Source organism: Salmo trutta, chromosome 6, assembly GCF_901001165.1.
Source record: "Salmo trutta chromosome 6, fSalTru1.1, whole genome shotgun sequence".
NCBI lineage: Eukaryota > Metazoa > Chordata > Actinopteri > Salmoniformes > Salmonidae > Salmo > Salmo trutta.
Genome location: NC_042962.1, coordinates 29,813,200 through 29,840,717, shown reverse-complemented (window position 1 = coordinate 29,840,717; position 27,518 = coordinate 29,813,200). Strand labels below are relative to the sequence as shown.

General features: G+C 41.5%; 1 long non-coding RNA gene and 1 other non-coding gene across 2 annotated transcripts; one reads left to right on the top strand and one right to left on the bottom strand.

The window, feature by feature from the left end:
* Positions 1 to 1,853: 1,853 nt before the first annotated feature.
* On the top strand, positions 1,854 to 26,624 carry LOC115195833 (uncharacterized). The gene is made up of 5 exons (XR_003878755.1): positions 1,854 to 2,100; positions 2,834 to 2,920; positions 7,342 to 7,415; positions 21,249 to 21,435; positions 25,691 to 26,624. It is a non-coding gene; the product is annotated as an uncharacterized LOC115195833 (long non-coding RNA).
* On the bottom strand, positions 16,798 to 16,957 carry LOC115196508 (U1 spliceosomal RNA). The gene has a single exon (XR_003878872.1). It is a non-coding gene; the product is annotated as a U1 spliceosomal RNA (small nuclear RNA).
* Positions 26,625 to 27,518: the final 894 nt, after the last annotated feature.

Here is a 27,518-nt window from a genome sequence, read left to right as displayed (position 1 = left end):
AACTTGTAATGTAGGCCTACGTGTGACAGGATATAAACCTTAGTTTTGGTCCTTGTTTCTAAGGGAACCATAAGTAGTGGTGAACATGTAAAAATGTATAAAAGCACCCAGAAGATGGTAGCTAAATGAAGATGTCTTACTCAGGCCATTTACCATTGGGAGGGGATTGGAGGAGGGGGGGGGGGTGTAAGTGCTGGTCTGCCTGACAGGGTGGCTCTCCCATAGGCACCAATGTAATAGCAGCTGGATCTGGTCTGCTTAATTCATTTTTATTGTTCAAGAAAAAATGTAGTGGGATGTCTCGCTTCCTCTTCTGTCTCTGTCACCCCCTTCTGTCTCTGTCACCCCTTAAAGTTATGGCACTGCAATAATGGCACTGCAATAATCTATTTTGTTTTCAGTTGGTTTCATGTGTTTGGAGTATCAGATGGGGGGTCCAAGCACAATTAATCTGACCTACCTTGTCATTGTTTTTGGTCAATTGTGAACTAGGTAAGCAGCTTCTAAAGTCTGTGAAAACACTATTGTATTGCAGGAAGCGATTGAGCCATCCAGTGAAAGTAACAGAGATCTAAGAAGACATTTGTCTTTTGCTATGAACCTGTTTCAAACAAGCAAACCTAAGCATTTATACTTAATACATAAACATTGGTTGTTTACCTTACAGAAAAAAACACATCAACTTCACATGTGATCACATGTGATCTTATGTGAAGAGAATGTGATAACATGTGACGAGAATGTGATAACATGTGACAACATGTAAAAGCAACATGTGATAACATGAAACTACACAGGTGAAAACATCATCTTATGTGATATAAATGTGATGACATGGGAATGCGACACCATTAAATTACAAATTTGAGCACATGTGAAAACATGATCTGAATCTGAAATAAATGTGACAGCATGGGGATGCAAAATTTCAACAGTTTTTCACACGTGAAAAGCAATTCCACATGGGAGTTTGATTTTCACGTTTTGTTTTTTCAGCAAAAACACGTTATTCTCATTATCTATCTGTTTATTAATCTATCCTATGTATCTATCCAGTCATAACTTTCTTTTAACAGTTTTATCATTTGATTAAGAAATGAATGTATGGTTGAAGTAAGGGATAAACACCTGGGATAAAATAAAGTTGTTTAATTCATTTTAAACTTCAACAATGTCTCCTTGTCGTTTGTACTCTATTATTACAGTTGGCACATACTGTGGTATTCTAGTAGGAGAGTGTATAAAAGTGTAGTAGGTTAGTCTGAGTGTAGTTATTTGAGATGAAATATGTGATCTATCTGCCCCACAATCCAAAGTAATAAGGTTGATAAACTACACTATCAAAGTAATAAGACCAATTATTTAACTAAATTTAAGTTTGACTATATTTAACTGCTTTGCTTAAATAAAACATTTTAAACTTCTTACATTTCATGATAAACTCTGTGAACGGATGTTAACAGAATTGATAACTGTCTGTCTGCTGGCATTTTGCTCAATTATTGCATGTAAAATGTGCATTACATACATTCAAATAATTATTTCAATTGTGCATTAATTCAGTTGAGGATTCATCCAGAATAGGTGCACTACACTAACATATCCACAATGCACTTTATTTCACAATAGATGGGCTAATCAAGTGTTTTGACAGTTTTCCCAATTCTATTTTCAAGTTCAAGCTTGACACAGTTAAACGTAGCCCAGCCTAATGATTCTTTTCAGCCCCAGCATGCAAGCACGAGGGTTATCATTATGTCCTTTGTCATTGGATGCCAGGTTCAGATTCACAATGCCATTGGCTCTTTGGCTGTCAGTCTGAAGTGTTGCTCTTTTTTTTGTTGCGCGGGTCGTGCACGCGCAACACAGCCAGGCACGTAACTGTTTTGAGTCTGTCTGGTGTCTGTCTGAAACTGAACAAATTGGAGATGGAGTTTTAAGTCTCCATCTAAATTGATAAGAAATAATGAATTCAATATGGGAATTTACAATCACTCAACAACGCTCGCGATTGAATTACCGCGCAATATAAATCAATATTTAGGCTGACGCTTTGAAAGTTTTTTCAATGTTTATCATCAGACAATTCATTATTTACAGGTAAGACAACCAACCGTCTGTAGAGCGCGATAGGCTACTATTTTATACAAGCTTACTAAATAAATGCTATCATTCATTGCTGTTAAAATGAATATGTTATGATAAAGAATCGGAAATGTGTTTTTACACATGTTGTTAAATTGACTTCATTGCTGTATATAACGCATGCCTTATGTGATGTGAATTATGCACTGCCAAACAGACAACAGCATTGTTGCTTTTGAGGAAATATGCATCCCTCATTCTTCGTCCTGTTGCCTACTTTGTGAAGATGCACAGGTGACGCACCTTTGCTCACGTGAATACCTATTAACCATTTGAGCACCTCACAAGAGAGTGCCGCTTATTTGTTCAGCATTTTCAGAGCCAGAGGATGATGGCCCTTTTTTAAATGTTACAAGAGTAACAGTGTGTTATGCCGAGTTCATGTGGTAGTCGGAACTAGGAAAGTCGGAAATGTCCGACTTGCTAACTGGTTAAACGTGGCACGTGTATGACTACAACCATTTAGCAAGTCGAACATTTCAAAGTTCCGACAAGCACTTGAACGCTGGATACATGTTACTCCCAAATATTTGTAATTTGTTGATTGATGAAATTTTTTTACAACAACATTGTAGGCTAAATGAGAAATTTGAACTGATGTAGTCCAGCTGCACTGCGTGTGTGGTAAATACCACGCCATTGTTGGCATGTGGAAAAAATAGTTTTCTAGTGTGCTCTTAACCCGCAGGTATCATCTTCTTCCGTCCTGACAAAAAGCCTATTTGCCCGAAGTTTAAGCCTAATGGAGCGTTTCAATGGAGCAGTTATTTGAAAGGTTGGTTCTGGTTGAAAAAGTAAATTACAAGTAAATGATGATAAGTAAATTACTGAGGCATTGTAAAATTGCCGTCTACCTGTTAATGTAAGGCATATGAGATGGCCCATAACCCAAAAAGTACATTCTAAGCTACCAATTGCCAAAAGAGCTCTTAGTCATGAAAATTGGATGTTGGAACTGTGTCAAAACACGAGTAACAGGTAGAAGTTTTCTTTATTCACACAATCAATGTAATAGCCTATAGCCCACAAATTGTTACTTCAGGTAAGGCAATATAGCCCTGAAGATGAACCAAAACGTGATTTGTGTCAGCCGGTAGGTTTATTAACCTATGTTTATTAGCTGTAGTCTTCTGTACCTGTCTAAGGTGGTTTCCTGTCATCTCTTGCCATTCACCGAATTTGGTATAGGACACTAGAATTACTGTTAAGTTTTTGTTGAAGAAGCCATTCGAATTGACTGTTTAAAAAAAAAATGAAATTGTGTAGCCTGAAACATTTACATAGTTCATAGATTTTTACATTGCATGCACAATAAGCTTCTACGAATTTGACATTTTAGATAAGGTGCTCTTCATCGGGTATATCCTCATTTTTTGTTGCCTCAGAGATTCTACTTTGCATGTGAAATAGACACCTTTGCTTAGTCATTGTAGCTGTCTAAAGAAACAGTAGTCACATGACTTGGAAGCTACCCTCATACCCGCCTCTGGTTTGACAGGACAAGATGGCGGCTGCTGAAATCATAAGGCATTGTTATTTTCTATCGCCTATTGATTCTTTGGCTATTTGATGAGACAAACCGGTTATCTGTGATAGATCAGAGAAAGCATAGATTTATTTGTTACTGCTGAATGTAAAGTGAGCATTCATTGCACCAAAACCCCATTTTTGTTTCTTTGATAATATAAAAAAATTCTGGGCACTCTTCGTCTCTTTTTCCCACATCAACTCTGTTGTTCATAAGCACACATGATATGGACTATCGCACTGTCTGGTTTTGTTTATCTTTCAGCAAAAATATCCATAGTATTCAGTCTTAAGCCCCTCGTCGTCACTGTAGAGGGGAGTGACAGAGTTCAGAAAATGAGCAGGGCAGCCTGGAACATTGAGATCTTACAGGCACAGCCATCAGCATTTTGCTCATGGTACATAGTGGCTCATGGCATTATGGTTTGACATAACTTGTGCAAGTAATAAACATGTCTTTGATGCTGATTCTGATGTAACAAATGTGGTTAATGGACACAAGATCCCTTAGCCAACATTTAATAAAGTAAAAAGTGTACAAAACCACACATTATCAGAAGGAGTTGTAATGACAAGTTGATGTACAGTAGACCTCTAAAGAGATATCGTAATAGACGCAAGGCCTCTTTGGGTGCTGTTAAACACCCATAAGGGTGTGGTAGTCGGAAAATGCTATCATTCATTGATGATAACTGTAAAAGTTATCGCTGGCTCTGTGATGTTTATCTGTGAGTCTTATCAGTGACCGGCCTGGACAGATCACTTAATGATCACCTACCTGTTAAAGCTTGATTTGTGCATCTGCTGTCCAACCTAACCCTCACTGAGTCTTAAAGTAACTGTCTAGAGTTTCTAGATTTCTATGAAATATGACCTATAATTACAATATGAGTGAAAAAGATTTCCTTCCAAATAAATGGTAATTAAAAAGCAGCTTTTCTGGGTTTGAATGGCATGTGTCACGTTCTTGAAAGTGAGCGGACCAAGGCGCAGCGTGAGTATAGTTCCACATTTATTTAAGTGAAACTAACAAAAACAACAAAACTTACAAAGACTGTGAGGACGTAGTGCCCAAACACACTAACAATCAATATCCCACAAAGCACAGGTGAGGAAATAGCTACCTAAATATGATCCCAATCAGAGACAACGATAAACAGCTGCCTCTAATTGGGAACCATATTAGCACCAACATAGAAATAAACATACTAGATCGCCCCCTAGTCACGCCCTGACCTACTACACTATAGAAAACCAAGGGCTCTCTATGGTCAGGGCGTGACAGTACCCCCCCCCCCCCAAAGGTGCGGACTCCGGCCGCAAGACCTGAAACCAAATGGGGAGGGTGATTAGTGTCGGTGGTGGCTCCGGTGCAGGTCGTAGCCCCCGCCCAGACCCCGGATCCGGCCATTGCGCCGGGCTGAACGCCGTGCCTGGACTGGGCATCGGCACAAAGGAAGACTCCGGCCATGGAGCTGGGTTGGACGCCGTGCCTGGACTGGGCACCGGCGCAAAGGAGGACTCCGGCCCTGGAGCTGGGTTGGACGCTGTGCCTGGACTGGGCACCGGCGCAGAGGAAGGCTCCGGCCTTGGAGCTGGACTGGACGCCGTGCCTGGACTGGGCACCGGCGCAGAGGAAGGCTCCGGCCATGGAGCTGGACTGGACGCCGTGCCTGGACTGAGCACCGGCGCAGAGGAAGGCTCCGGCCATGGAGCTGGACTGGACACCGTGCCTGGAAGCTCCGGACCGTTGACCGTCACTGGAGGTTCCGGACCGTGGACCGTGGCAGGAGGTTCCGGACCGGGAACCGTGGCAGGAGGTTCCGGACCGGGAACCGTCGCAGGTGGTTCCGGACTGGGAACCGTCGCCGGAAGCTCTGGACTGGGAATGCGCACTGGAGGCCTAGTGCGTGGAGCCAGTACAGGTGGCACCGGACTGGGGACACGCACTTCAGGGCGAGTGCGAGGAGCAGGCACAGGACGTACCGGACTGGGGACACGCACTTCAGGGCGAGTGCGAGGAGCAGGCACAGGACGTACCGAACTGGGGAGGCGCACTGGAGGCCAGATGCGTGGAGCCGACACAGGTTTCACCAGACTGCTAACCGGATCTTCTGGTCAAATGTTGAGCAGAACACACTTGCACAACATCTCTCTCTCCCAGCTTCTCCATTGCCTCCCTGACAGTCTCTGGCTCTTCCCGCGGCTCAGCCGCCAGCTCCATGTGCCCCCCCCCCAAAAAAAATCTTGGGGTTTCTGTGGCTGTGGTCTGACGACACGCGTCTCCGGAGTTTGCCATTCGGGCTCTGGCACTCTCCTTGGCTCGACCGGCCACCCCTTGTGCCCCCCTCCAAAAAAACTTGGGGTTGTCCTTAGGCTTTCTGTGGCCGCGAACCCTGGCGTTGTCGCTGTCCTCCATTATTACCTTCCGTCTGCCGCCAAGGAAGGGTTTCGCATCCACCCATCACTTCTTCCCATGTCCAAAACTCCTTTACCTGGTGAACACGCTGCTTGGTCCTGGTTTGTTGGGATATTCTGTCACGTTCTTGGTAATGAGCGGACCAAGGCGCAGCGTGAGTATAGTTCCACATATTTATTTAAGTGAAATTAACAAAACAACAAAACTTACACAGACAGTGAGGACGTAGTGCCCAAACACACTAACAATCAATCAATATCCCACCAAACACAGGTGGGGAAATAGCTACCTAAATATGATCCCCAATCAGAGGCAACGATAAACAGCTGCCTCTAATTGGGAACCATATTAGCACCAACATAGAAATAAACATACTAGATCACCCCCTAGTCACGCCCTGACCTACTATACCATAGAGAACCAAGGGCTCTCTATGGTCAGGGCGTGACAGCGTAGTGTACCGGTCATTAAAAATATTAATGCGAGTAGACCACTGACTGGCCATTTAATTTCACTGTCCTCTGTGAGGAAATAGCAAGCATTTTTAAAACTGTCTGTTTCAGATACAAGTTTGAGGTGGGGTTTTTGAAGTGTTTTTTCCCCCCTCCAATGTATGCTTTGGCCACATACGAGTATAGGTTGAGTCAATAATGTTATTTGGGTATGAGTTAACAGAATTTGAACTTTTAAAAGTGATATTTTCACAGGACAGTTACTTTGATGGTTTTTGAGTGGTTTAAGATTATGTTTTCAGTGTAGCCTAACTTGGGAAGTTTTATCTTTGCAGGTTTGTCCCCAACCTGACCTGAAATGGTTGACATGTACAATTTTCCAATTGCAATTAGAGTGGGAGAAAAACATTGCAAGCCATGCTCATGGTGATGGTCTGTCTGTAAGCATGTTCATGACGGTCCAATGTACCTGGTTTAAATTCAAAAACCATACAATTTGTGTACGATGACATTGTAACAAAATCATCTTCCTTTGGGAAACCTGCTATGCTCATCAACATATATTTGAAATACATTTTGAATACATTTTTTGAAAGTACAATTTTCACTAACACTTTACTGAAAGCAGACAGGTACAATAGATTATTATGCAATTATAATGATTAAGAACATTTCAGTTACACTTAAAATGGACTCAGTCCTTAATTTCATGTTTTTAATCCTATGTCAAGCATGTTTTTTTTTTGTTTTTTTTTCACGTTAGCAGCATATTAAAATGTTTGTTGTCTTTGTTTACAGAAGGCCCTTATGACATCTTGAACCCTGTACATAAACCCCATGTCTGTGGTGAGGACACTGTGCCATGGCTGATGGTAAGAATATTGTTGACCTGTTCGCTAAAGCACATTTGGGCATGTTGCAAGGAGAAAATAGTAACGCTAGGAATGCTATAAGGTGTTGGGTAAAGAGAGCAAGTGTTAACAGGCTAATATTAACAGAAAATGAGTAGCAGCTTTCATCGTCAAATCTGTGGCTGAGAAATGGCACTTTGCATTCAGCTCTGCAGTCCATTCATTTTCAGCAACCACTTCTAATAAACTCAGATTGTTGATATCTTCACAAGATAATTACAAAATGTGGATCTGAAATCGAAGAACTTTTCACCAGAGGCTTTTAGCTGGGAAAAAATACTGACGTATATCTCAGAATCATTTTACTACTCTGTTATTGGTTCCTTTTTGCTTACCACGCTCTAGTGGCCGCAGTCACGATTTACATTTTAGCATCATGGAAATGCCCAGAGAGAATGTGGTTCATCGTAAAGCCATTTTTATATTTTATTTTAACACTTCTTGGGGGATCTCTGTGCTCATACAATATATTACGGTAGGTTAAATTTGGTTGTTTAATCTTTTATCAGTGCACTGCACAACAGCGACACCAGCCAATGCTGCTTTCTAAATGGCTGGTTGTTTTTCCTATCCTGACTACGTAATGACGCTGCATTCTGGAAACAGGGCGTTTCCTTTGATATTGGTGTGGCATATTTTTTTAATCAAAGCCTTTGCTGTATTTGAAGGGGTCTCCTGGCAGTCTGCCAGAATATGGGCCCACTTGCCTCTTCCCCCATGGCTGCACAAGATCATGACTATTTGCACAGCTGTACTCTTTGCTGGTCTTAGCTGTCGAAAATTCAAGGCCAGCATCCTCCATTTTATGGTGCAGCCGAAGGGGAAAGAGTTTGCGCTGTAATGTAGCTACTGGATCAGGCTAATTGAAAATGCAGGGCGTATGGTTAGGAACCAGGATAATTTCTACAACAAAAAAAACGATATGCAACTGAACAATGTTAAATCGTCAGTGAGGGAACTAATATGAGAGAGGTCTCTGAACATGGATTTATGTTTTTATCTTTATTTCATCTTTTTTTCCCCCTTCGTACAAGGTCGTTCGATTTTAGATGATTGCATTGAGACGGGTAACCATTCACTTTTTATTGGGTATCCCCAAAAGTTTCTTGTCAAAATCTGCGTCAAATGTTATCATATGAATTTGTCTGTTTGTGGTTGACTGTTCTCCACAGTTAAATGATATGATTTTACATTTGATCGCGATCCAACATATCCTATGATTCAAAATTAAGTGAAACGTATAAAATATAAAACAATTAAATTAAAAGATTTCACTATATATTATATATAATTTTTTTCAGTTTTCAGGTTATTTACAACAGGTTATCCCGTTGTTTTGTAATGTCTTAAAATAAACATTTAACCCTGATAAATACAGATAGTGTGACACATGCAGACCTATATATTCCCTAATTTAAAAAACGTACCAAATCGTGTTATCTTTAGTATCAAATATTATCAGATGCTGCTTCTATAATGCATATTAAGAAACAATGTGTTTAGTATATTTTCAAACCAAATGATTATTTATTGTGAACTTGAAGAATTGCAATCGAATTAGATGTACACATATACATATACAGACCACAATATATAATATTAACTGATTAGATTATTGTAAAATACAATAGAATGATTCTTTGATACGTTACTTGGCATATAGTTGAATATCTTTTTGTTGTTGTTGCAATTTCCCATCGTTATTTGACTGCTTTTCAAACAAAGGTTACACAACAATTTTTGTACTTTAATATTGTATATTTTGGCAGTCATTTGCTGTAACACAGTGAACTATTTATTGCGACTCATCATTACTGCAAAACTCAAACGGTATATATGGGGATATTATGAGTGTACTTTTGCAATAAAGGTAACTTTAATGTTTCAATCAATTATTGCACTATAACTGACTGGATGTTGCATGAGGAATGAATTAACAAATCAACTCAATCCCTGAAGTGGACATTTGCAACTAAACCTTTAAAGCTATAAGACTTTGAGTGTGCAGTTTTATAGTTGCCCGGCATGATCTTTGAATTACTTGTAATTACCTTTCTATATATTATATGCCAACATGTTTTTAAACAAGCAAATCATTATCAGGTCTTTTAAAAGTAAAAAACTAAAAGTGAGAAAAAATGTTATACCAAAGAGAATCCATAAACTGTAAATCTCCTCACATTAACATTTCTCTCTCTGTCCTTTGTATAGTCTGGTTGAAAGTATTTCACAATGTAAACGTAACATGTTCCCATATAGTAAAAACTGTAGCTACAAACTATTTTCTAATTGTGGGGTGTGTGTTTCTGGTACCTCTGACTTTCACGCTCTGAATGGTGGCCTTAGTTTTACTGTAAAAAAAAGTTTTTTACGAAGGTCAACCTGTGTTTCTATACCACCTAACACAAGAATGGCTGCCAGTGACATGTTAAGCTGGCATGCTACTCCCTCGCCACAACAGTAGAAAGAGGACTGTTGGTTTGTGTGCGTGTCGGGATGTGGAGGGCGGTGGTGGGGGGGGTGGGGGGGGGGGGGGGCTTTGAGGGTTGGCGGTGTAGGAGAATCAAGCTTCGGCTTAATGTCAGGTTGTCTGCACTACAGTCCTTGATTTTTCACTGTTCGCTCAAATTTCTTGACCTTTGGGGTGAGACAAGGCAATGCCCAGTACAGTTGTGTTTTGTGCCCTGAATTTTGTGCAGTGAGATTTCTAGGGTACATTTGGGTTTGGAAAACAGGGGCTGATATAACAGGTATTAGAGATAATTTGACATTGGGGGTTGTGGCTGAAGTATTTCCTCAACAACCAAAAACGTAAAGATGTCCTAAAGTTTGAAACAAGGCACTGCATGACTGAGCTTTAGTAAAATGTTGTACTGTACAAACAGTACAACAATAACACAAATTCTGCTGAAGAATAAAATAACTTTATTTGGTGTTAAACTGTGTTATTATTATGAATACTCTGAGGTTTGAATTAAGTTCGAAAGGGTTGGCTGTGTTTAAAAGACATGAGAATTCAGTTCTAGGCAGCTGCGATAGTTTAAAGTGTGTCTTTCGATATAAGGAAATGTATTTCGTAACATAGTGTAACAATCTACCATTTAGTTTATCCTCTGCTCCATTGTAGCTCACTTGGTAGAGCATGGAGCTCACAATGCCAGGGTTGTGGGTTCAATTCCCACTGGGGACTGGTATGAAAAAAAAGGTATGAAAATGTATGCACTGGATAAGAGCATCTGCTAAATGACTATACATGTAAAATGTAATCCAGTATGTATAAGTAAACAAACTTTGTTTGTACTGTTGTCTAAAGGGCTATCCATATATAGGGCTATGGGTATGAATTTAGAAAAGACACATGTCACCTGACCTTATATTAGTATTTTCTGTGTTTTATGTCCAAATCATCACAACGACACTAAAATGGACTGCATAGCTTAATTAATACAGTTACTTTAAAGCTAGAATCCTTAGTTGCTAAATCCATTTTTGGACTTATGTACCCATTGATTCTTAAAGAATATAATTTGTAAATGCCTCACAAGCTTAGTTCAGATGTCGTACGCCGTCAGAACCCCAAATATACTCCAATGTTTGTAAACAAAGTAAATGTAAACAAACTGTGTATAGCCTCAAAACATGGTTAAAACTATAATGGCGCTATCACGGATGGTCAGGCCGTGCATCCATAGCTCTGTCTATGAATTTCAGTGGTTACATTTCTCCTGGCCCAACCCTCGGCTTTTTACCAAAACAGAGGTGGGGTGTCCGCTTTGTTATTATTTCAATTAAAGATTGTAGCTTTAAGATGACATGAAATTCCAAAAATACTCACATCAGAGATAATGTCAAAATTGCTAAAAGGTAAGCACTGGTCAAGTAAACAAAACCAAAACAAGTATTGTGGTCTTGTCCATAGACTGCTTACATGGTAAGGAAAGCAATGTATGTATTTTTGTAATTTGAGTGAACTATCTCACTTTTAAGGTGTTGATATTTAGGACACTTTCTCACACAATATTTCTTCTGATATTACAAGGCCGGAGCCTTCACGAAGTGTAAAATCATTTAAGGAGACATTGTAATAATAACAAATAATACTGTGTCATGTTTGTACAGTATAGTACACATTTCACGTTACTCATGCGTTCAAGTCTGGTACGCGTGTACCAGGATCCTGGGCGAACTTCTCAGACATTAAAGCCTACCTGATGAGTATGCGCTTTCGCCTCACTTATAAATGAGAGAATTGATCAAGCCGTCTTGAAAGTTGTCTGCATGACCCCTCTGTATGTCTGGGACAGGCAGATCTTTGATTACTGGGAGGTCGTCTGCAATAGGATGGACGTGTCGCTCAAAAGTCAAAGGACAAGGTTAAGACAATGATGACGCTATGCGTTTATCCGAAAAAGCAAGAATGTCTTGGAAGTCATCGAAGGTCCTCTTTTGACTAGTCTCTATTTGAAGTGTCTGCCTTTTTATTTGGGTGGGAGGGTCTCTTTAGACAGAAAAAGATGAGCGGGACAAATAATATATGCCAATGGAAACACGGAGTAAACATCAGCTTAAAAGCGCAGTTGCGAACGCGCAATTTAGTTTGAATGGTAAATAAGTGAATGGTTTGTTTCAGATGTTGACCGCGCTGCTCCGTGTGAATGCTAAGTGCTTTCCCATGTTCCACTGTTCTAGATGCAGCTGCTGGTTTTAGGATGTGCACACACAGCATGTCCTTCCCACCCAGCTGCGTAACACTGACAGCTCCAGCAATTTCCCCTGTTTTCATTTGACTGCAAATCCTTCAGCCACTGCCTTTTAAATGGGGTGTACTCATCTATAAAACTCTCCATAAGAGTAAAGAAAAAGCGGTATGGGGTGGGTGAGCAACGTCTGACTGCGACCCCTAGCCTTGAAGACTGTCCAGATTGAATAGAGAGAGAGACCTTTTGGCTGGAAACTTTTGTCCTCGGGTGGTGTCTTATGTTAAACACGTTTTGTTTTCTTACTACGAAGTGCATCACTTTCGTCGTAAGATACAGTACGACGCATTCATGCCCCGTCGCTGCCATGGTTACTTTTTTTCCCCCACTTGGGATAAATTGGCCAATGGTACAGATGGTCATGGGTTGCTTTCATGCTATTCCGTCGTTATTGCTTTGTTTATAGGAAAAATGGAAAGTGTTTAATAAAACGGAAATGAGAGAGATGTATTCCTATCTGGAGGTGTCGGTTTCGCAGATTAATGAAATGGACTGTTTCTCTCTCTCTCTCTATACAAATTTGGTTGAACTACTTGTACTTTTTGACTGACCATTAGTCAGCTGAGTTTTTTGGAGATGACATAAAAAAATCTCAAAGGAAACAAAATACAGTACATGGCCTATTACCTGCATAGTTAAGTTAGCGACCCTCCTGGAGTATTCCTTCCAACGCGCTTCCTCGTATGCCTGGCACTTTTTGTCCTGCAGGTGTGTTCGCATATTTTCTTAATTAGGGTCTCTCATTAGCTTCAGCTGGAATACCTGCTCTCTCTCCTAAAGCACTGTGACCTTTCCTGAATTGACGGCCAGGCAGAGCAGAGTTAGAACCAGTCTACCCCGCCGGTTCCTCGTAACTAGAGTACGATGTACCATGACTAATTAGTAAATCTCACCTCGCTCAAAGGTGGAGGAAATTCTTTATTGTACAGGGAGGGTGGGGGTTGGGGGGTAAATGCCCACCTGCTGCAAACCGTGGAAACCCACATCAGTCATGAGACCTTTAGGGTGGATTTCATATCTCGCTGAGCGCGAGCTAGCATGCCTTTTGGCTTGTTTTAAACATTTAACTCCACAGAAGTCAAAATGAGCAAGGGAAATGCAGACTGCGCCATGTCCTTTCTCCTGTCACACAATGGTGTGGAAAGGTCAGGTCTAATGAAGTCAGAGGTTTAACCCCTGGTATTCAGTGACTGTGCGCGGGCCCCCGCACCACCTCACCCCATCAGTCATGTGGGTTAATCCCCTTTTGATGCTAATTGATAGGCAATAAACACAATCCTTATCCAGGAGCTGTGTTTTGTCTTCCACAGCCCAACTCTCAGTGTCGGTGACACAAGGTGGTAAAGTGCTAAACCAAATGTGAAATTGATATTTTTCATGTTTGTGTGGCAGTTTTTTTTATAGACGCTTACAAAGTGTTCAGTGTTCAGTTTGTGTCATCTGAGGCTCTTAGCAGGGCTTACTGCCATGACCTTTAGGATCCCTCATTGATCTCAATGGTAAAGTTTGTTTTGACTTGACCTCTTTCATCTTCAACGCCATCTTATGGATGGTTACACAGCTGTAAACTGTTGGCTAATTACTCGCTTCAACAAAGTTTTAATGAGTTGGCTGGACTTGGAGGAATCACTTGAAAATGGAGGAAGCAGGAGTAACATATTATTCCATTCTCTGTACTATTGGTCACCTGTGGGGCCGTTACACAAGCCCTTATTTATCAAGCAATCAGAAGCTCAAATATGAGCACCAAGTGAACATAATTTTAATGAAAAATTCAAGCTTGATCAATATTTAAGGGATCTTCCGGCAGAATTATATTTTGTGTCAACTCTCAGTTGCTGTATGCAAATGTCTAGTGGTGAAAATGCGGTGTTCCGTGGCATTTGTGACCGAGCAGTATATTTGGGTGGCTAGGGCATAATTAAAGATGGGTTTATGATCATGTCAAGTCTTGTGCGTATTACAAAAAAGTCTGGTGAAGTCCAGTTTATTAATAAGGAACCACATATCAGTAGAATACTCAAGTTTATGAGTCAAATGTGGGGTTTGTCTTTTTTTCCTTTATTTTACCCATTTTCATAAAACATCACATTTGATCCTCTGGTTCGCCATCTAGTAGCTTTACTCTCCCCCTTTTAAGCGTTTTGCATGTTTTTCCGTGGCGCTCATTGTTAAAGACTTTGCTTACTTTCATTAACTTCAGGACTGTGGGCAAATAGTGGTGCCAAGGAAACCACAGGCTATGTCTTTTGGATAGCCGTTATGCATCGACAGCTCGCATCACACCAGGCTGCAATGGAGTTAAGCATTTTATTTCTACTGGAAATCTTTTATCTCTTTTTTTTTATTAGTTACTTTTAGCAGAAATTGTGCATAGCGAGAAGAAAAACAGTTTTCAGAAGCGTTTCGTCAATAAGGCCCCAGGTTTTTTCGAATGTTGTTGGAGTAAACAAAAGTGGAGTAGGTTAGACTGCCATTTCCACCAGTCTCTTCAACTAGCACAATTAAGCAGGCTGTTCCAGCAGTGTGCTCAGCGGTGTACAACAGCACACTTTGGCTGGGAAATGCCAGGTGTCGTGTCTGTTCTTGTTCATTTCACACGGTGACTCGAGTCCCTCCCTGGAACGCCATTCGCTGGTCTCCGTAGGATTGGAAGTTGTTTACAATTCGTTTGTTACCAGAAGTAATGGGGAGCCGTAAGACCCGATAACGTCATTTTGTTGCACGGAAAAGACTCATATGGAACAAACGCTAATTGCAACTGGGACTGTGCTCATATACTCCACTTGACTGCAGACACCTACCCTCTTCATGCCACGCTCACCAATGTCATCCCAAAACGGTCGAAGTGAACTGAGTCAGTCTCAGACATCCATCTGTAGACCTCATCCTTAACCCCCAGACAGCAATATCACAATGACCTTTAACCTTAAAGTGTCATTTGCGGAGGAACAAGTCATTAAAAGTGATTACAGTCCAGGATGAACTGACGATCATGGATTCAAAGTCTTATTGTTCAGCACACGTTCACCCTGAAGAATGTTTCACTGGTGCCTGGAGGATTATTGAACCATGTAAAGAAGTCTTCGAAATATTGCTACGGTATGACATTTACATTTTGGTCATTTAGCAGACGCTCTTATCCAGAGTGTAGGGGAGAACGGCTGGTCGTCACACTTTCTGCTCGCATCTGTACTTTTTATTGACAGCACCAGTATATCACCATTTTCAGTATGAGGAGAAAGGCCAATGTCTTGGGTTGAAATGGGGACCCGTTTTATCCTCGTATCTTATTCCAACATGGCGTTATAAGCCATCAGACACACACCTGCCCCATCGTGGGGTTGGCTGTCACACAGTATAGAGTTGGTTGTCGCAATGTTTGCTAGTAGCTTATTTCTTCCTTTCGTAACAGGAAGTGAAGCGATATAGCAAACAAAGTCTTAGAAATAGCCAACGTTCTTTGATCGAACGATATTCCTAACAAAACGCCGCATTTTATGTCTTTGGAATAACATCTGACATTGTGAGTAAGTGTGTGTGTGTGTGTGTGTGTGTGTGTGTGTGTGTGTGTGTGTGTGTGTGTGTGTGTGTGTGTGTGTGTGTGTGTGTGTGTGTGTGTGTGTGTGTGTGTGTGTGTGTGTGTGTGTGTGTGTGTGTGTGTGTGACAAAAGAAATGTGTGTGAGAGACAGAAAGGCAACGAAGGGAGCTCTTTACATTACAATCAACCAAACAAGTCCTACAGGCCCTAGTTTTAGCCCACCTGGACTACTACCCAGTTATATGGTCAAGTGCCACAAAGAAGGACACACCGATAGGCAATTACAGTTGGCCCAGAAGAGACCAGCACGGCTGGCTCTTAACTGTACATGAAGGGCTGATATCATTAACATGCATGTCAATCTCTCCTGGCTCAAAGTAGAGGAGAGATTGACTGCACCACTACTTGTCTTTGTGAGAGGTATTGATGTGTTGAAAGCACCAATCTGTCTGTTCAAACAGCTAACATACAGCTCAAACACCCATACATACCCCAGAAGACAAGCCACCAGGGGTCTCTTCACAGCACCCCAAGTCCAGAACAGAGTCTAAGAAACACACAGTACTATAGAGCCGTGACTACATGGAACTCTCTTCCACATCAAATAACTCAAGCGAGCAGTGAAATCAGATTAAAGAAACAGGATAAAACAGCACCTCACGGCACAACACGGACTGTGGAGAGAGACACGTATACGCAAACACAATCTAACACACGCACTCTACATACACACATTGTAATATTGTATTATTGTAATAGTGTACATTTCATATTGTAAATTTGTAATAATAGAGTAATAAAATATTGTATAATTGTTTTATTTATCATGTAGGCTGTTGTTGTGTTGTGATGTAATTGTTTATTTCTGTTTGGACCACAGGAAGAGTAGCTTGGCAGCAGCTCAAATCAAAATCAAATCAAAGTGTATTATTCGAGGGCACAGATTTGCAGATGTTATCGCAGGTGCCGCGAAGTGATTGTGTTTCTAGCTCCAACAGTGCAGTAATACCTAGAAATACTTGCAGTAATACCAAGAAATACAATCATGGGAGAGCGTGGACGCAGTCCCCCACTACCACAAACTATGCAGTCGAGATTCCCACATTTGGGGAATTCGCAGGGGTCAGCATGGCCGGAGTGCGATGGGCGAGACTCGCCCTTGGTGAACCTCCTTCGTGGTCAAGGTGTCTGCCAGGTACAGTAAGTATTTAATGGGGATCCTAATGAATACTAAATACTAAATGGCACAAGCGCAAAAGAGCTTGGGGTGTATTGTGTACTGGCAGTGGCAATGTTGATAGTGACAATCAACCCCACATTCCATGTGCTCATTAAGATGCTAGTTACCACATGATAACTAGCATTTTAATGAGGGCGACGATCCGAGTGTGACGATCCCGAACTCCGAAATAGGTTTGAAATATAGCTTTCTGTTTTCTCCTTTCCACAACATAATTGTTCATGGATACTCCCATAATTCAAACATTTACAAAGAAAATAAAAATAATTCATTTTTTTACTTTCACCGATGAAAAATATATATTCCCCTCGCCTCAATGTTTTGTCATGCTGACATGAATTGACCAGGTGGATGAGTTCTTACGCAGTGCCATTTAGATTGGGAGTAATTAGCACTGTGTCAAGCAACGCGTGAGACCTCCAGCCCTGGTCTCCCCTAATCTTATCATGATGCCTGATAATGATAGTTATGTAATTGCAACGTTCTCTAAAATGTTCCACAAAGGCTTGATTTTGTTTTATATCTAGTCGTAGACAACATTTTATGAGTTCTCTGGAGATAATTGCAATCTGCAAGGATTTTCAGCTTCTGAAACGATACATAGAGACCAGTTTCTGTCCAGTGTCTTTTCAAAGATGGCCGTCCATTCCTCCAATGGGGATACAATGGATAAAGTGTTAAGGGGCCTCCTCTCTTTGAGGATGGCTGGCCGGTTGGATCCTCTTGTTCTCGCACTGTACCATGTCCAGAGAGACACCATTCAAATCCCTTATATTGGCCAAGAAGAGACATCGGCATGTCATTGTTGAGAAAGGACAAGCTTTGGTAACTATCCCCTTCAGATCAACCAGGTATAATTTTACCATCAAAATAATTAACCCATTCCTTTCTACACTACAGCAATGTATTTGTCAATTCAAAGACATTCTCAAATGTTTGATTAATTAATTATGAATTCAAATGTGTGGTTATTAACAGATGGCTTGAGAGTGGTGCTCAACAGCCGAATTTAGATTTTTGTTGTTTTCTGCTGTTATGCAGCAAAATCCATATTTACATAAATCCTCCAAAATGGTTAGAGCCCATCTGACAGAGCTGTACACACTGGCTTTATTTGCAAATGCAGATTGGGTCCCAATCTCTGGGCTGAATGTGTGAGGCTTTACTGTATGTTTGCTTATCTGTCCAGCCATCCCATCTATTCAAATAGCATCCCTTTAATTAAAGGGAGGCGTGGCTCGCTGGGCTTATTCTCTTCCTGGGACCCTTTCTCTTATTTTGGAGACCAGATGGCGGAGGGGCACAGAAGCTCCCCTTTTGTGCAAACGGCCCCTGTGAAAAGAGCCTCTCCTCCCTAATGTAATCAGTGGCACCGGAAGGGTCCATTCTGGGCTGTGAAAGGAGACAATTTGGTCTGGACACGTCCAGATTAGAGAAACACAGAGTTCATCTCCCGGCCCTGCCCCCTTTGACCAGGGCCCTGGCACGGAGTAGCGTCAGCTTTGATCAGTGGAGGGAGGAGGGCGACGATCCGACCTGCCTTCTTTACCCTGTACTTGGCTGCTGCTGACACCTCCTTCCGGGAAGAGCCGGGGGGGGGGGGGGGGGGGGGGGGGGGGGGGTTGGCCTGGGGTGGTGGCCACCATGACCTGTCTAGACAGTGTCGCAGGTTGCTGTGGTGTTGCCAAGGGGAAATGATGAACTCTGACCTTAAATGCAGTTGGTTAAGAGTCACTCTGGTCATCCAAAAGGATGTTTTTTATTTGGAGGGGTTGGGGGTGGGGAAAAAGGGCGGGGGCGTGGATGTGACCCACATAATATACAATCTTCTGGAAAGGATCACTAGCATGAATGCATGAATGCAAAAGTTTTTCTGAAGTTTCATTTATTTAGTTTTCCGTGAACATATGTGGCGCTAACTGTCCTGAGAAGCAAACAAACATTTAGGTTTAATAGGTTTGTTAGCAGATTATACCGGCTCACTTGGGGACCAAGACATGCAGATGATCTACATGGGAGCTTTTTTTCAGGATGTTCAGAATTTTACAGTTGGACTTCCTCTGACATCTAATTTCATAAAGTTTTCAGTAAGTTATCTTTTTTTAATATATATGTGTGTGTGTGTGTGTGTGTGTGTGTGTGTACATAAATAAATGTATTACTTTGGTTATGTATAAAGTAACCCAACGTACTTGTATTCTATTATTATAATATTTCAGTAATTTGGGATTTTTTCCCCCTTAACTTTATGTACAAATACAGTGTAATAAGAAGGTAAATGGTTTTTAAAAATGTTTTGGAGAAAAAAAAAGTTGACTAAAAAACAGTATTACTGTTTTTGTTTTGAGGGACACGAAATTGCTGTATCATTTCATGAGATATCCATTTGGTCTGTTGCCAGTTTTGACTCAGCTTAAGCCACCCACTTGACTATATGAGAACAGAATTGATCAAATATTGTCAAATAATTCAGTTATTACAATATGGTTTCTCGATTTAATATATAATATCACTGTTAATAAATGGTCACAAAACGTGTCAACGTAGTTTGCCGACTTTTGCTGCGCCTTGTCTAAAATAAAATCATCTGCAACACATGCATATTTACAATGCACATTTTTTTAAGGAAAACCCATTCATGTAGCATTAGTACCACATAGTACCACTATTTTCTCATAGTCTGTGATGACCGGCGCCTATTCACCGGCACACAGCCAGCTGCAGGAAGCAGTGGTTGTTCCTGTGGAACGGTGGGTGTAGTGATTCTTCCATCATGGCCGCCATTGCCACCCCGCCCTCTCGCCTGCCACTCAGGACTAGCAGTAAAATGGAGTGAGCGAGACTAGAGAGTGATGTGCTATGTGGCTGCTGTGGCACACTCCACTGAACCATAACCCTTCCCGTTCACCATACCCGAGCTTAGGGGCTCTCTATACGTCTTAAGGTGCTTTTAAACTGTGTTAAAGCACAGTAGTGTGCGAAGGCGAGAGTTATTATGTGAGTGAGTGCTTAGGGAATGAATCGTTTGCGTAGGACAGCACAGGTAGAAAATACTACTGATGCAGATGGGTAGCCTCGCCTGCCACCATTTTCTCAATGACTGTAGCCACAAGAAACGGTTGACAGTGCAGGCCGTTCAGAGGCTCAACGATAGAATTGACGTCGCCTCGCCATGGTAGTGCGTGGCAGACCGCACAGAAGTATATTGATCTGGATTAGCGAGTAGTGTTACTTGCGAAAAATTACTTTAAGGTGGCTGTTTTTGCATTTGTCTAGGGAAGCAACTAGGGATAGTCATCCCAGTGACGACACTGGTTGAAATGATGTCTTTTTAAACCAGTTTTACAGCCAAAATGACGTCTTTTTAACCAGTTGTGTAGTCAAAAGGATGTCTTTTTAGCCAGTTTTGCTCACTTGGATACAGTAACCAGTACATCGTGCGTTGAGGCTTATCTTCTTGCGTTGGATATGTTTTTGTTGTCAACACTAGAGATGGAGGCGAGGATGTTTTCTGCACAATTTCACCAGCTCCTCTGTTTAGCATTGAAACGTCTTCCTTATGATTTATGTGTTATCTACCAAATCAATGTGGGCAAAACAGAGATTTGGTTATATGATCAAATCTTCTTCCCGCTTACATAACACGGCCGCGCCATTTATCTGCGGTGTCATGTCTCCGGTGATCCTTCGCGTCACCATAGAACACTGTGTCATTTGAATTCCAGAATTGCACTGTATCTCAGAAGTAGAATGGGTTTCTGCGGTGTAGGGAGGGCATTGAGTGGTCCGAAACGTGGTAAACCTTGAAACGGGGGAATATATTTGACCTTCGGGTTGATTGCGGTGATTATACGTCGTTGATGCCAAATGACTGTTTTACGGAATACGATAACGAACCCCATTTGCGATACTCTTATCTGTTTGCTTCTAAGTCACTATACGTATTACATGTATGTTATTTTGTTGCTCATGTGCACCAGCAACTTTAGACGTAGCCTAATTCTGGGATTGTTCTTTACAGTATATTGACGAACCTGAATTTTGCCTGAGAAATGAATTGTGTGATGGAGTATACAGCGCATTGGCATCCAATCTACACGCAATTCTTAGGAAAAATAGGTTGGATCATGCAATAGTGTTAAAATTAGGTTGGATCATATAAATCAAAGTTCTATTTTTAGGCACCCCTGGTAAATATGACATTCTCATTGGTTCACAATGTATATTTGTTTCTTTGTTGTTTTTTTTCTCACAGCGTGTGAGGAGGATGGCTGTGCTCTGCACCACGAAGAAGATGTCATGCTGAGGATGGGTTTCTGCACTGATGTTGTTGGTGTGATGTACTGTAGCGGTGGCTCTCTCACTGTGTCTCTGTTGGCCATGATGCGTAACCATAGAGAGTGAGTGACAGCCTGGTCTCCACACAGCATAGGGGGCCTGAGGTGAGTAGGATGTGCCCTTGGCCCTGCCTGTCTGGCTACCTTTGTTTCTCGCAGCAACACAGACACATACAGAGCCTTCAGAAATTCAAAATGGCTTCAATAAATAAAACATTCTCACCCATCTACACACAATACCCCCATAATGCCAATTGTTTGCAAATTTATTGACATTGAAATACAGAAATATCTCATTTCTCTGAGTCAATACTTTGTAGAAGGACCTTTGGCAGCGATTACAGCTTTGAGTCGTCTTGGGTATGCACAACTGGGTTAGGGGATTTTTTCCCATTCTTCCATGCAGATTTTCTCAAGCTCTGTTAAGTTAGATGGGGAGCGGCTGTGAACAGCAATCTTCAAGTCTTTCCACAGAATTTCAATGAGAATCAAGTCTAAGCTTTGGCTGGGCCACTCAAGGACTTTCACATTCTTGTTCTGAAGCCATTCCAACATTGCTTTGGCTGTATGCTTGGGGTCATTGTCCTGTTCTAAGGTCGTTTGCACTCTGAAGCAGGTTCTCATCAAGGATTTGCCTGTATTTGGCTCCATTCATTGTTCCCTCTATCGTTACCAGTCTCCCAGTCCCTGCCACTGAAAATCATCCCAATAGCATGATGCTGCCACCACCATGCTTCAAGGTAGGGATGGTGTTAGACGGGTGATGAGCTGTGTTTTTGTTTTTCTCCAGACATAGCGCTTTGCATACATTTTTGTCTCATGAGAACACAAAATATTTTTGCCTATTGCATTCAGAGTCTCACATGCCTTTTTGCAAACTCCAGGCGTGCTGTCATGTGCCTTTTTCTCAGGAGTGGCTTCCGTCTGGCCACTCTCCCATAAAACCCAGATTGGTGAAGTATTGTAGAGATTGTTGTCCTTCTGGCAGGTTCTCCCATCTCAGCCAAGGAACTCTGTAGTTCTGTCAGAGATTTCATTGGGTTCTTGGTCACCTCCCTGACCAAGGTCCTACTTCCTCAGTTTAGTCGGACGGACAGCTCGAGACAGAGTCTGGGTAGTTCTATATTTTTTTTCCATTTCCCAATGATGGAGGCGACTGTGCTCTTGGAAACTTTCAACACTCTAGAGATTGTTGTATACCCTTCCCCAGATGTATGCCTCATCACAATTCTATCTCGGAGATCTACTTACTTACTTACTGACTTTATTGTTTTGTTGCAGTATCATGTACACGTTTAAAGTGGCATTTAAAAAGAGCGCCACACCAAACATCGCACACACTGAGGGATGCAAAAGAAAATACATCTGTTTTGGGGATATAAATAAAGAAGAAAAATGACAATGTTCGGTGTTAAAATGAAGGATTTGAATATGGTACGGAATATGGACTAAGAGAAGCCTACCTTCTCTCGCTGTGTATCCCACGGTTTGGCACCATGAGAGATTGATCATGACAGTTCAGTATGAAACAAATTATGTGCGGACTCCATTTCCTATGTTCATGATCTGCAGCGTGTTTGTCAGTGCTCCCAAAATGGTGGGTCAAACCCAACCGCATACTGTGGCCAATTTCAACTCGGGAACGTCGTTTGTGGGGTCTCAAAACATATTGAATGTCTAAAAATCACAGCAACAAAGTTTGGGAACCACTGTTGTAGTATTGCCGAGTTCAGCATTTAGTTCATCAGGGGGTCTCAGATTGCTTCTGTGATGAAAACTGCATCATGGCTGCGTTTACAAAGGCAGCCCAATTCTGATCTTTTTCCCACTATTTGGTCTTTTGGCCAATCACATCAGATCTTTTTCAGAGCTGATCTTATTCATCAAAAGACCAATTAGTAAAAAAAAAGATCTGAATTGGACTGCCTGTCCAAACGAAGCCCATGACACGCGGGGTGTCAGAGTCTGTGCTAAAAAGGTTTATTGGTCAACTCCAAATTATAGACTAGGTGTAGAAATGACTGAGGTGTAATGAAAAATCATACAGTGCAATGAACATCCTTTCATACTAGTCTGTCCATTACTCCTCCTTTCATAATCTGTTATGTAAGTGAAATGTGAATAGAAACCAGAAACCATGACATGAAATAAATGAAAAACCACCTACACTGCTATTGTATTTCACTGCAGCATTTATAAACATTGAACAGAAAGTTTTTATGTGGGTTATGTCATGTCATATGTGGACTATATACTTTCAGCATTGGATAAAAAAAGCTGTTTAGGCATGAAAATTAAGGAATTGTGGGGAATTGGAGCTAATGCTTTATTGACGTTCATTTTTGACTATTTCCTCTCAGCCCTACTGCCAGTCCCTCAACAATATCGAAGCATATTTTTACTTTTGCAAGTGAATCGAATCGTCCAGCAATTCAATTGAATTCTGTCTGGTATGCATCCATCAATCAATCAGCAACCTTATTTCATTGGTTAGTTTAGTTTATCTACAAGTTTGTAGATTCTTAAATTCCATGGGATATCTTTCTTCTCTTTTTTTAAAAACTTTTTTGATTAAAATGCTTCCTAAGTGAGAGAATGGGTAGGGTGGCCTACACCAGGAAGGGTCATTCGATATCCTACATGAGAAAAACAGCCAAATGGAAAGTTCCCTAAAAACTTCTAGCATTCCGATGAAAACTATCCCGTGTCTCTTTTGCCAAGGGGTCACTCAAACACAGTGTGTGAAATGAGAGTTGCCTTCTGTGTGACTTCTTAGAAGGCGTCCGCTTCTCATTGTCTGCCCAGTCAACTTCTACAGGCCCCAGTGCCCTGAGTCCCATACATAAGAGATCAAGGGTTACCAAGGTGCTATTGAGAGAGAAGGGCTCAATGTGAAAGGGGACAAACTGGACCACAAAATACTAATTTCCTTTGCATGTTAGGTGCCCTGGTGGGGATTCAGACAGGGTCACTGACACAACTGCTGGAGTTTCTGTTTGTAAACGGTCCCCAGCTCTGTGCAGTGTGTGTGTGTGTGTGTAGCTTGATAATGCATTGAGGTGGTTGCCCAAGGAAAGTTGGACCTGACTATGGTCAAGCAGTGCCAGACAGAAGTACCTCATTTAGAAAGGTAAAAGGTGCATCTGTCCACTCGGGTTCTCCCCACAATGTCCAGTCACTGAGCTCTGGCATTAACTTGTATTCTAACAAGATTAAAATATATTTGTCCTGGGGATTAGCATAGTTAGGTGCCCTTTTGCCTTCTTTTTTTTGCAGTGGTGCGGTGACACTGGGCTTTGATCTGTGTTGCATGGCAAGGGTCCTGGCTTGGGCCTGGCCATCCGACTGCCAAGTGTGAAATTGGCCTGATGTCATCCCCATTCTCCACCTTTTACATCTTTCACCACTTTAATTATGTTTCCGCTACAAAGCCTGGGCACCTCGAAGCAGATTCAACTCGAGCTATAGGAAGCGTTTAGAAACGATGGTAAAATGACACAGTAGGGGAGGGTGAGGGCATAGCAGGATGGGATCCTTTGTAGGAAAGGTAGGCAAGGGACATTGATAGTTTTCTGTTCGTTTCTGTTATCTCCCGCTTCCTCTTTCTTGATCTCTCTCTCTCTCTCTCTGCCACCTAACTACCTGTTAGTGGAGAACTTTTGAAAAGTTCTATGAACTTTCAAAGCAATTACTTTTACTCTCCTTTAAAATTGTTGTTTTTGAAGTGCGCATTTCAATGCACACATGCATGTTCATACAGTTGTTTCTTAAGGTAATGTGCTCCCTCAGTTAACTAACCATTCATCTCAATGGGAACCAATAATGTTTTATTTGGATAGGTAGCTCTCAAACACAGTAAAGTTATGGTTTCTAAACCATTTTCTATGCTTACATTTAACCTTCACACGACAAGCAATGGTTTTGGGGCTTAGCAGTTATTTTGTTTTTTGAAGTGTGATGGGGTTTTGATGTTGGGTTTGAAACTTTGGAAATTGACGGAGGTTCCCATCGAAAGGCTGCATAAAAAGCTGCAGAAGTGTGTGGGTGTGTGTGGACGAGAGGGAGGGAGGGAGGGGAAGAACGGAGGGAGGGAGGGGAAGAACGGAGGGAGGGAGGGGAAGAACAGAGGGAGGGAGAAAGAAATGGGGGAGCGAGTTTGAGTTTGTGGGTGAGAAAGTACTGTGTATTGAGAATGGGTTTCGGTGGGGTGGGGTGGGGGGTGGTGGTGGGGGGGGGGGTGAGCCACCTGCAGCCATGACAGGAGGATTTGACCTTCATTGGTCTCTCTCTCTTTCCTTCTCCCTCCTCTTTCTGTCTCACTCTCTTCTTCTTTCTCCTTTCCTTTCCCGCCTGGCCACAGAACCACAGACTCCTTTCAGAAGCAGTGAGGACTGACCAGTCTGCAAGCGAGACACTGGCCTTTCTCCCATCATGCCAGTCACTGACTGTTCTAGGCGTTGTGTTCAAAGACTAGTGCCACAAGTATGGAAATGCAGATAAAGCATTGTAACAAATGAAAGAGGAAAAAAAGGGTTAAATGCCTGGAAATGGTCACCGTCCACCACTTGTGCCACTGCCTGGTGCATTTTTCTTTTGTTTTGAAAGTTTTGCCAACATTTTCAGTTGTTGACGGATCTGTAGAGCGGAGGTATCTATCTACACACGCAGATTATGAGAGCCCTCAATGTAAATAACATATTTTTGTTTCTTTGAATTTAAGATGACATTAACAATGACCTATCACAGTTTGCTGATGATATGCCCGAATGTACTCTTTCAGGTAAACATTCTACATAGTTTGTTAGATACGGAAACATACAACTGCCATGTAATGTTTACGAGAAAGCAATCAAAACAGTATAAAGCAAGCCTGTTTAGTATTACGTTTTGCAGGCTATATGTTATTTGGGTAATTCATAGAAGCTCTGTAAGTATGTAAAACATGTTTTGTTTTTTATATTTCCAAAAACAATATCCACAGTATATCTATTGTCTTAATCAAGTATCCCCCAACAGTCCAAATGGAGGAGTAGTCCAATGGTGGTTTTGGTTATAGTGTGATGATTGAACGAGTTGAACCAGTCGTAGGCTGGGATATAAAGGCCCACGTGAGTAGTATGAGGAAGAATATGGGAACATAGCAACATTTATCTAGAATTATATCCAATACATTTGATCCATCTTTAATTTGTAAAAAAAAATGTTTTGTCAAAGTGATGAAAAAAAAATATTATTCACCATTTTGTGTAATGTTGTGATTGTCCTTCTCATAATAAAAATGAAGACATACTCAATTGTGGCGTCTGTGTTTTAAAGTTATATGTTTGTGTCACCTTTTTATGAACTAACCTGACCTGTGTGATGACAACACAAACCTGGGAACGTAAAGCTGTTGGTTGAAATTCACTTTACGGCTTTTCATGAGCAAACATCACGGTTATAAGACCTACTTGGAACTTAAGCCAACCTTATACCAGCTTTGTTGTGATTTTGCTATTTTATTGTAGGCCATTGTAAATGAAAAAGTGTTTTGGTGTCGTTATTCCTTTTTATTTATCTAGTAGTCTTATTGACAAGGTAACTGTAATGTCAATGGTCTTGAGAAGGGAGTGTCAGTTTGGGTGAGTACTAGGCCTAATAACAGCTCACCACTTAAACTAATGCACCCTTCTGGGCTGGACCCAACCTCTCCGGGTTAGTAATAGTTGCAACAAATGGTGGCAAAATCCAAGTCATGTAAATGTTCTAGATTTTAGCTTTTTTGGTGCATTTTGTCATTGATCTTTTTGGTCGAAAGGTTACTACAAATGACATTGGTGATTTTCCCAGTGGTGTTGCCAAAACAATGACGCCATCCAAATGGACTCCTTGGAACAACTCTGACGTCACCCCATTGAAGTTGAAACGTAAAACAGTTAGTGAAAGGGTTAAGGTTCGGGTTAGGATTAGGTTCAGGTTATGGGCAGTGTTTGATGTAAGGATAGTGGCTAGGGTTAGGGTTTAGGGTAGGGCCATCACAAGGATCCCGGATAGCACTAACCATTTGTCAGTGGAGGGTCAACGTTTTCTTTCCGATTTTCTTCTGTGTTTGCATAGAGATGGCCATGTCTCACAGGCGTTCATAGAAATTGAATGAATTCATTCTATTTCCATGGTTAAGTTATCCTGGACTCTGGGTTATAGAAAAA